The sequence below is a fragment of the Belonocnema kinseyi genome, chromosome 4 (assembly GCF_010883055.1).
Source record: "Belonocnema kinseyi isolate 2016_QV_RU_SX_M_011 chromosome 4, B_treatae_v1, whole genome shotgun sequence".
Taxonomy (NCBI): domain Eukaryota; kingdom Metazoa; phylum Arthropoda; class Insecta; order Hymenoptera; family Cynipidae; genus Belonocnema; species Belonocnema kinseyi.
In genome coordinates this window covers 73,757,690-73,767,690 of record NC_046660.1, presented here as the reverse complement: position 1 = coordinate 73,767,690, position 10,001 = coordinate 73,757,690, and positions in this window count along the sequence as shown.

Here is a 10,001-nt window from a genome sequence, read left to right as displayed (position 1 = left end):
TTTCATTTCAATAACACAAAAACATATTTATTTTTTATTAATTCAAACAAATTTAGAGGGAAATATGTATGCAGTTTCGAAAGAAAAATTCGAACGTCCTAATGTTTATAGAAGAAGTATTCAAACACTTCATTTTTATTGTTTTTAGATCTTAACAGTATTTAAATATAATTAGAGAAATAAGTAGAAAAATCTTGGTGGGGAATAAACTATTCTCGAAATTTCGATATTTCGTTGTACAAATTTGATTAAAAAATCAGTGTTAGTTTGTAGAGGAAAAGGATGGCAGATAAGACTTTGGCGGTTTGATATGTGAATTTATCTGCCTCAGTTAGAATGTTATTCTTACTTGTGTTCATTTAGCAATCGTTAGACTATTACGTGTGAGTCTTCCACATTGTGATTAACTAAAAATAAATTTATCGTCAAATTAAACATGATGTAAAGAAGAATAAAATCGCAATGAAATATAATGTATGTAAGTCTCAAAAACAGATTTTTAGTTTCTGCGGGATAAATTTATTCCATTATTAAGTGTAGCAATAATTAGATTAATAATAATTAGTTTATAATTAATTTAAAATAATTATTAATCGTCAGTTGGATCATCAGTGACCTGTTAAATCTGTAAAAATTACATAATTCTTGTAGAGACGCAGTTGTAAAATTATGTAATTTTTATTTTATTTTATTTATTATTAATAATTCTTCAAATTTTTCCGTATGAAAAGAAGTTTCTTTCCATTTTTAAACATATTTAAAAATAAATCCTTTTTTTAAATTTTGAAAATAAAAATGAAAACGTAATGAATTTACTACAATCATAAGAAATTAATTATGTGAAAGTAAAGAGTTTTTCTCTCTAAAATCGCACTGTAATAAGAATGCGAAATTATCACACATTGTAGTTAAATAATTATTAAAATATTAAAAATATTACAGGAAAACGTTTTATGAATATATTCACACTGAAGCACGAATACAAATGGCCAAGAAAAATTATAGTAAAAAAAAATTTAACAAATTTTGTAAAGCGACGTACATTTGATAAAAAAAAAACTTTTTCTTTAATTCCTTGTATAAAAAGTTTCGTTAAAAGATTAAAAAAAATTTTTTAATCTGAAATTAAAATGTACTGAGTTTTTTACTATTATTATATACTATTTCTTTAAAGGTAAAGATTTTTTAAAGAATGACACTAGTAAAAATATACAAACACACAAACAAAATTAAAGTTGAACAATTCGTCAAATATTCTGTAAACAATTGTATAGTGACGTACATTTGATGAACAGTATTCATACTGTTAAAATAATCCAAAGTTTTCAAAAAATATGCTAGTTAAAGAATTCTTAAAAAAAATATTCTTCAGCAACGTATATTTAATGGGAAAATTTTTGTTAACAGTTTTGTTTGTGTAAAGTGTTTATCCTTGTTTAAAACACTTTTTATTTGAAAAATCTAAATTAATTAATTCTCTTTTAACATTATAAGTTATTTCAGTGAAAGTATTAATTTTTTCCGCTCAAAATCACACGATAGGATGTAAAATTATAAAAATATCGCACACAGTTGGTTCAGATTTATTTAAATATCCTTTATATTTTTATAAATTAATACTGTAGTTTGAATACAATTTGTCAAAAACATTATTTATTTTAAATTCAGTAAGCCAATTTTTTCTTAAATTCCTTGAATAACAAAATTTTTTAGTAAAAATTGACTTATGGAATGGAAACTTCTAATGTGTCCCCTAAGGGTTTAACATTTTTCTTACACCTTCTCTATTTCTTTACACACCCTCCACACACTTATTTGGTGGTGGAAGGGGGACACCTACAGTTTAAGGTGGGTTCCGAACCACCAAGAGCAACACAGCCTTAAGTACTTAGAGAAAACCTTTTTCTCTAGAGGTACCGGTCCCACGAGTCTCCGAAGATGAACAGCTCCCTTGCTAGGCTAGTGTTCACCGTATGGGCCACCGAGACTCTTCCAGAGTGCGAGGCGGGAATCAAACCCGCAAAACCGAAGAAGTGGGTCCAAAGCCTACGCTTTAGCCCCCACGACCATCGTCCCACTAAAAATTGACTTATGCTTAATTAAATACATAATTGTAATTTAGGCATTAATTATATTAACTCCATCATCAATTTTATTATTAATAAAAACAAATTTCATTACAAAATTTGTCATTTAGGAATATTTTAAAAACAGTTGAACAATAAATTTGATGATTGTTATAAACAAATTTTATGAAAATTGAACATTGGGACATTTTAAAGCTTGAAAAACTATTTTTTTAGTTTTGGTATGTCTACTTAACCCTCAAAGTGCATACATGGTAAAAATTACGGTAAAGTGCATCGTGGGTCATCAACACCCAAGCGTATTTAATCATGCATTATTTAACACCTATTAAATATATTGTTACAGTAAAATTATCCGATATAGTTTAAGGTATATTTCATAAGGTAGAGTTGATTTTATAGCTATTTATTTTAGGTTTGTTAAAAAAATGGTTGAAAAAAGTGAAAAATGAACTTTTTTTACTTAAAAATTCATAACTCACGCAATTTTAATTTTTTTACCTGAAAATATATGACTATAATTTTGAAATAGTGTAATTTCATAAAAAAAATATTGCAACATGGATGCTCTCAAAAAATATATTTATTTGCACAGTTGAAAAGTCAATTTTATGATAAATAACTGTATGTTTACAATTATATTTTATTAAACACATTCAGTCTGCTCTCGCATGACGCGCTGCCGTAAGTTATAAACCATCTGCAAAAAAAAAATGAAATAATCGACAAAAATAATTATTTCACTTCATTTGATATCCTTACGTTAGAAAGCAAACAAAAATCAATAAAATTTCAAGAAAAAAATTTGCTCGAAAATTACTTTTTTTACTCACTCAGTGCACACTGGGTGTTAGATACCCCACAATTTTTTACCTTCACTTTCAGCAGCTGCTGCTAGTAGACAGACGCTTGGCGCAGCCGCGCAGTATGCTAAACGACTTTACTTACAGGTAGTGTCTCCAACTAAAACTAGATGGCGACACTTACTCAATTTTTTCGAATTAAGTATGGTTTATGAGAGTTTGAAAATTGCTTGAGGTGTCTGGCACCTGCAATGCACTTTAAGGGTAAAATACATTATGGTGATGCAAGTACAAATTATAAATCTTATAATTATGCATTGCAAAATGATAAATTTGACTATTATTATGAAATTTTCGTCAGACAAAACAAAAATTCTTTATTTGTTTATAATAATAGTACAATTTATAATTAGTGTTGAAATTACTATAATGTAATTTATTAAGCAAAACGGTATACTTGTTTATTGCATTGGAATAAATCAAGTTGTATAAAAATAGTATTGATTCCATATACAGAACAACTGAAACCTGATCTTTTATCAATGTTTAACAGTAAAACGTTGCCCGGGATTTTAAAAAGTAACCTCAACTTATTTTTTTTTTTATAAATAGTCTATGTTGACAAAAAAGCTAACCTTATATTTTGGCCAATTTTCTAAAATGTAGTCTTCTGTAAAAAATATATCCAGTGAGTTTTATGTTGGCTAAATATTTTTCGTGGCCAGAAGAATTTCTTTCATAAAATAATATTTCCGCATTTTTCTGGGAAACTATGAGAGATACAAACAAAATTTAAGATCCGGGTTTGCACACCTACCTAATTTTGGAAAAAACTGCATTTCACTCGTCTATGTGATATGATATTTAGAATTTGTTTAATTTAATATGAGAAATTATAAATTTATTTTTTTATTCTTTGCTTCTTGGCAGTTTAAGAGAAAAATTGTGAGTTGATAAATAATTTTAAATAAAGAAAACAAATTAGCTTCTATTTTGTGAAAGCCTTCGAGCGTTTTATCAACTTAGTATCATATATTAACGACACAGTTCGAACGGATTTAATTACCTAGAATTACAAAATTTTAAGCATTTAGTTTAAGTTTTTTTCCAATACAAGGGTAACATAAAAAAGGATATGTGTGGAACGTTTTTTTCGGAATATATTATAATATTTTCTTTAAAATAGAATTTATCATTCATCAAATTGAGTTTAAGGTAAATAATTTTAACCTTGGAAGTCAAATAAAGCGTAGCAGTACAGAACTAGATAACCAACAAAATCGGAATTTTTCGGAGGATCGAATTGTACTATTTTTTTAATAAAATTTAAAGTAAATTTTTAAAATAAAATTTCAAGTAAATTTTTTAAATAAAATTTTAAGTAAATTTTTTTTTTATCAAACTATATGAAAAAGGGGGATTCAAATCGATTCTTTATACATTTCACACAATATTTGCCACAAAATTTTTTTTTACGTAAAATATTTTTTTTCTTGTTCAACACTCAAAAATATGGACCTTTTCCTCAACTTTTGAATAAAGTATACTAAAATCCACTTTAATTATTTATTCAATAATATGAATCAAATATTTATAAACAAATAGATTTTTTTCAATTATGTTTTTTTTCTTAATTTTTTTTATTTTATAGAGTGGACTAAACGTTTTTCTTGATCTGGTAAAAATTTGGGAGTGAGAAGTCAAATACTTTCGAAGCAATTAATTTTTGAATAGCGGCTCGCGCGCGCGAAGTGTACTGCAACGAGTCTCGGTCGTACTGGAACTCGAATGCCTACGCGCAGAGTAAAACAGAACCATCCACTTGCTAAATCATATAATTTTATGTTCCTAATTTAACATATTCCAAATGTATTGGTATTCAAAAATTCATTTCTTCAAAAGTATTTGACTACCCACTCCCAAATTTTTACGAGATCAAGAAAAACGTTTAATCCACTCTTTAAAATAAAAGAATTAAATTAAAAACAGGTCCAAATTGTAAAAAAATCTATCTGCAGTATAAGCAATGGAAAAAAGGTATTTTTTTATAAAAATAAATGTTTTTTTAATTTTCTCGAAAAATTTGCGTGTCATATTGAAATCAGAAAATATTTATTGAATATTTTTGAGTGTTAAACAAGGAAAAAAATATTTCACGTGAAAAAAATTTATCGTCGCAAATATTGTGTGGAATGCCCCATGTACAACGTAATTTCGATTTTCTAATAACGTTTTACGCAATAAATCCGTTAAACCTTTCAAATTACAAATGTTTGCAATGAATTCCTTAAAAATTAAAAAACTAAGCACAATTTAAACTTTTCTTCCTAAATTAAAATAAGTCAAATGTAACAATGGTCGCTTTCTTGTTGTAAAAATTATTTATTAAACATTATTAGCCGCAATTCCAGTCATAGGTTTACTAATTTCCATAAATGACACTATATTTAGTGAATTTTAATTGAAATAGTTTTACTAATTTTCAGTAAAATATGAGAAATTAATTTTTTGGACTTTAAAGAATTATATTAAATTGAACCAAAGTTTTCTTTTTGCTATATATATTTATTATATTCTCTCTCTATATATATATATAACAAATATACAAAACAATTGTATTTTAGCTAAATTCAGCAAATATTCGGTCTTACGGTCAATGATAAAATCAAAATAAAAGCATCCGAAATAACATGTGAAAAACATATTTATTTCTTTTAAAAATCCTCAACGTTTCGACCAACACTGCGGGTATTTATCAAGATTCGATATACAAATCTATAATTTAATAAAAAATTGTAGGAGCGTCGTAAAAAGGATATCGGTTTGAACAAAATAAAAAAGTTATTATATTGAAACATACCTGAGTCAAAAAACAAAGTTATATTTCATAAAAACAAACATTTATGAAAAACGTCACATAATTGAAACGATGTTTACAGACGGACGATACAAGACTGGCTGTTATGAAAAGTCGTAATTACAGAGGTGACAAATATTAATAAACCTCTGATGAAAAAGTGCGCCAAAGCTTAAGAATATAAGATTGAATAAATTAAGTTGATTTAAATTAGAAGAATTTAAAAAGAGGGGGGAGGGGGTTAATGCATAATGCTTTGATAAATTTGGTTTATATTCAGTATTTCAGTTTTTAAATTTATTGAAGTGTTGATATATTTATTGATAAAAATTGATTCAATAATACGTCTTTTAAAAGTATTATTTTCTCTGGCCATGATTTTAATATTAGCAAAATCAAAAGCATGACTAAATTTCCAAGAATGTTGTGACAAACCTGTGTTCAAATTGCCAATTCTACAATCTCTTTTATGTTCGTAAATTCTACTTTTCAATCTCCTGCCAGTTTCACCTATATAGTGTTTTTTACAACCATTGCATTTTATTAAATAAACCACATTAGACAGATTTTCTATTGTTTAAGAATCTTTTTTGTTACTAAATAATTTTTCTAAAGTATTGTTATTTTTAAAATAAACGTTAATATTACATTTTTTAAGGATCTCCGTAATCTTTCAGAAAGGCCTTGAACATATGGTAAGGTAACTTTTAGATCAGTTTTTTTGTAATTTTGTAACCATTTTTTTTCTCTTCTTTTCTATAATGGAAGTGTTGTATATTTCATTAATACGTTCTTTGATGACATTTTCTATTAACAGCAAGGGATAATTGTTTAATTGTAAGGTAGTTTTCAATTGGTCTAAGTTATCTTTTCTATATTTTACATCACTTAATTTTATGCATCTGTCCACTAAACCTTTAATCAATCCTATTTTTTGACTGAACAAATGATGGGATTCATAATTTAAGTAATAACCTGACCAAGATGGTTTCTTAAACCAGTTTGTGATTAAATTTCCACTAGGTATTCTTTGAATTTCCAAATCTAAGAAACTTAAGATGTTGTTTTTTTCTTTTTCAAGAGTAAATTGAATGTTTTCATCGATACCATTAAATATATTTAAGAGCTCTATAATTTTGTTAGTTGGAACGATTGTTAAAATGTCATCTACGTAACGTTTATATAAAATTGGTTTGAATAATAATCTAGATAAGGCTCTTTTTTCAATATCTTCCATAACTAAATATGAAATTATGGGAGATAATGGAGATCCCTTTGGACATCCTGATAACTGTTTATAAAATTTATTATTAAAAGAAAACCCTGTATTATTAAAAACAGTTCTAACGGCGATTAAAAATTCATTTTTTGAAATTTTTGTTAAGTTTTTGTATAAATTTAATTTTTCTTCTACACAATCTAAAGCTAAATCTAGGGGTATATTATCAAACATTGAAACGACATCTAACGAAACTAATGAATGGGTATGAGGTATTCTAATGTTATTAAGATTTTGTTTGAGATCCCAACTGTTTTTTATAAACGACTCAGTTTTTCCTTAAATAAGTTTTAAAGTGTTTGATAAGTGTTTTGCTAGGTTGTAAGTTGGTGATCCAATTGTGGAAACAATTAATCTCCAGGTTTTGCCTGGTTTGTATACCTTTGGGAGTGCATAAGCCTTTGCCATAACACTACTATGTGTTTTCAATCTATATGGTACTGATTCATTAATGTATCTTTTATTTTCCCATTTAGAAACAATATCATTGCATTTATTTTCGACTGTTGGAACTAAATTAGTTTTTACATTTTTGTATAAATTATTGTTTTTTAAAATGTTTTCTATAGTGAAATTATAATCGTTTCTATTCGCTGCCACAATAATATGCCTTTATATATATATGAATAAACAAGTTACAAAACAAAAGTGTCTAAAGTTATTAATATTTTTACATAAAAATAAATAATTCATTATATTTTTGTAATGTACCCGTCTCGAGTTTTTCATCTTTGTTATTAATATTTTTATGCTCGAGACTATTTTTCTTTTATATGAAACATTGAATACACAGAAATCAGCAGTGGATCAAGATAATTATTTTCTAATTATGGCTGCATAAAGTATTTTTCAGGACCTAAACAAATCAATAATAATGATTAGGAAAGTTCAGGTTATGTTAAAAAACCTATGGAACTGCGAACCGCAGGAATGTAGGGAAATCTTCCATTCAGATATCAGCTTTTCTTTAAATTCATGGATCATTCAGGAATTTACAGACCTTTCAGGTCATTCCTTTAAGTTCCTAAAGCGTTTTATATATTTAAAAAAATCTCAAATTTAAGCATAGTATTCATCTTTCTTTTGTTTTATTATTCATTTAGAGTTTGAAAGGAAAACACATGAAGATAGTAGAATATTAAATATTTGTTACGAAGTAATTTGCAATTGTTAGGCAATAAATACATTTTTTTGAATCAATAATTTTTGTTAATCCCTAAAGGGCACTCTAGGTCTAGATGACCTGGAAAAAATTGTGGAAAATATCTTCCATTAAAACGCCTAAATCGAACCGCGTTGAACTAATATTATAATAATTTTAAACACCGCCTCTCTTTTACAGCCCAAAAAAAATGCATTCCCCGGATGCCGTAAGGCACTCAAACCGCTGATGGGTCCATTTGACCCAATGTGCTCTTTATATTCCATACAGTAGGTGTACCTTTTGAAAGTTAAATCTTTCTAATTAATTTTATAAACCAGAGTTTTCTTCTTCTTGATATAGTTCGTTCAAAGCCCAACCGAAGAAATGTGAATATCATTATTTCATCTACATGGCAGCTCTGGATAATAATAATGATAATGAAATACCATATTAGAAAGTTAATTTAAGATCGAAATAAATTCTGTTTACTCATAGATATTTTTACGTACCGAAAGCAGAGCATGAAAAAAATCTACGCTTCGTAATTAGATTCCAACCTATCTCCTTTCCGACTCATTAGAGGCAATTACGTAAAAAGGGGAGAAAAGGAAAGAGTCAACCAAATCCTAACTCTCACTTTGGTGAAAAAATACTATAAGAAATTTAATGTATTTCTATAATTATTTTCCAATAAAGAATTTTTAGTATTTTTTTGCGATTCGAGAAAAATGATTGTGAGCAAATAATACAAAAATATTAAAAGTATTTATGCAAAAACTATTAAAACCACATACGAATCACAAAATTTGAAAAGAATTGAAATATATCAAATACAGTGAAACCCTTCAATAGCCCTCCCTTCTATAGAGCTTCCGATAATCGACGCCAGGCCGCAGGTTAGTGTAACAGGAGCTGCTCGGGGTCTGCGCTTGTCACTCAGGCGAGAGCTCAGGCGTGAACACACAAAAGCGGAGCGGGCTATAATGAATTATTTCCCACCCACCGCCAGCCCCAAAATCGGCGCTATAGAAGAGTTTCACGTATTTAAATATATTTTAACGATTTTCAATACATTTCAGTGAATTTGATGGGATTTTAAAACGTTTTAAGTAATCCTAAAGTATTTAATCGGTTTTCAAAAGATTTGAAAATATTTACACCCAGTTCAAGGAATTTCGTCGGATTTGGAACATTTCGAAAGAATTTAGAGATTAATAAAGACTGCTAAACATTTCCGGGAATTTTACGGAATATCGGAAGATTTCAAGAGATTAAAAAATATCTAAGGAATTTCGAAGAATTTTATAGGAGTTTCATAGATTTCAAAGCGTTTGAAAAGAACCTTGAAAAATAATATAAAATTTTATTTATTCTTCGCGATTTCAAAGATTTATGTGGACTTTTATTTACTTGATAGAGATTGCAAATGATTTCTACTTATTTTAATGAGTCGCTACAATTTCCGAAGGAAACCTTTCAGACAATTTCAAGGGATTTTAAAGAAATTTTAATAACGAATTAAATAATTGCATAAAAAGGTTGTCAGAAAACCATCAGAGGCCTGTGTGATTCTCCCGAAAGGATCATTTTTTCCGTAATTAATTATTTCTTCAATAAGTGCTGAAATTCTTGGTATTTCTTTAGCTTATCCTTGTTAATAATATTTTTAAATAATGATAGAAAATAGATATATCGGTTTTTGTATTATAGAACCCATTTTTTCTGTATTTGACCTTCAAATTTCATTCCTCTGGCATGCAATAATCATGTCATCATGTACCAAAGGGGGCTAAAAACGGATAAAATATTTTTAAACGACGAAATTATAAGT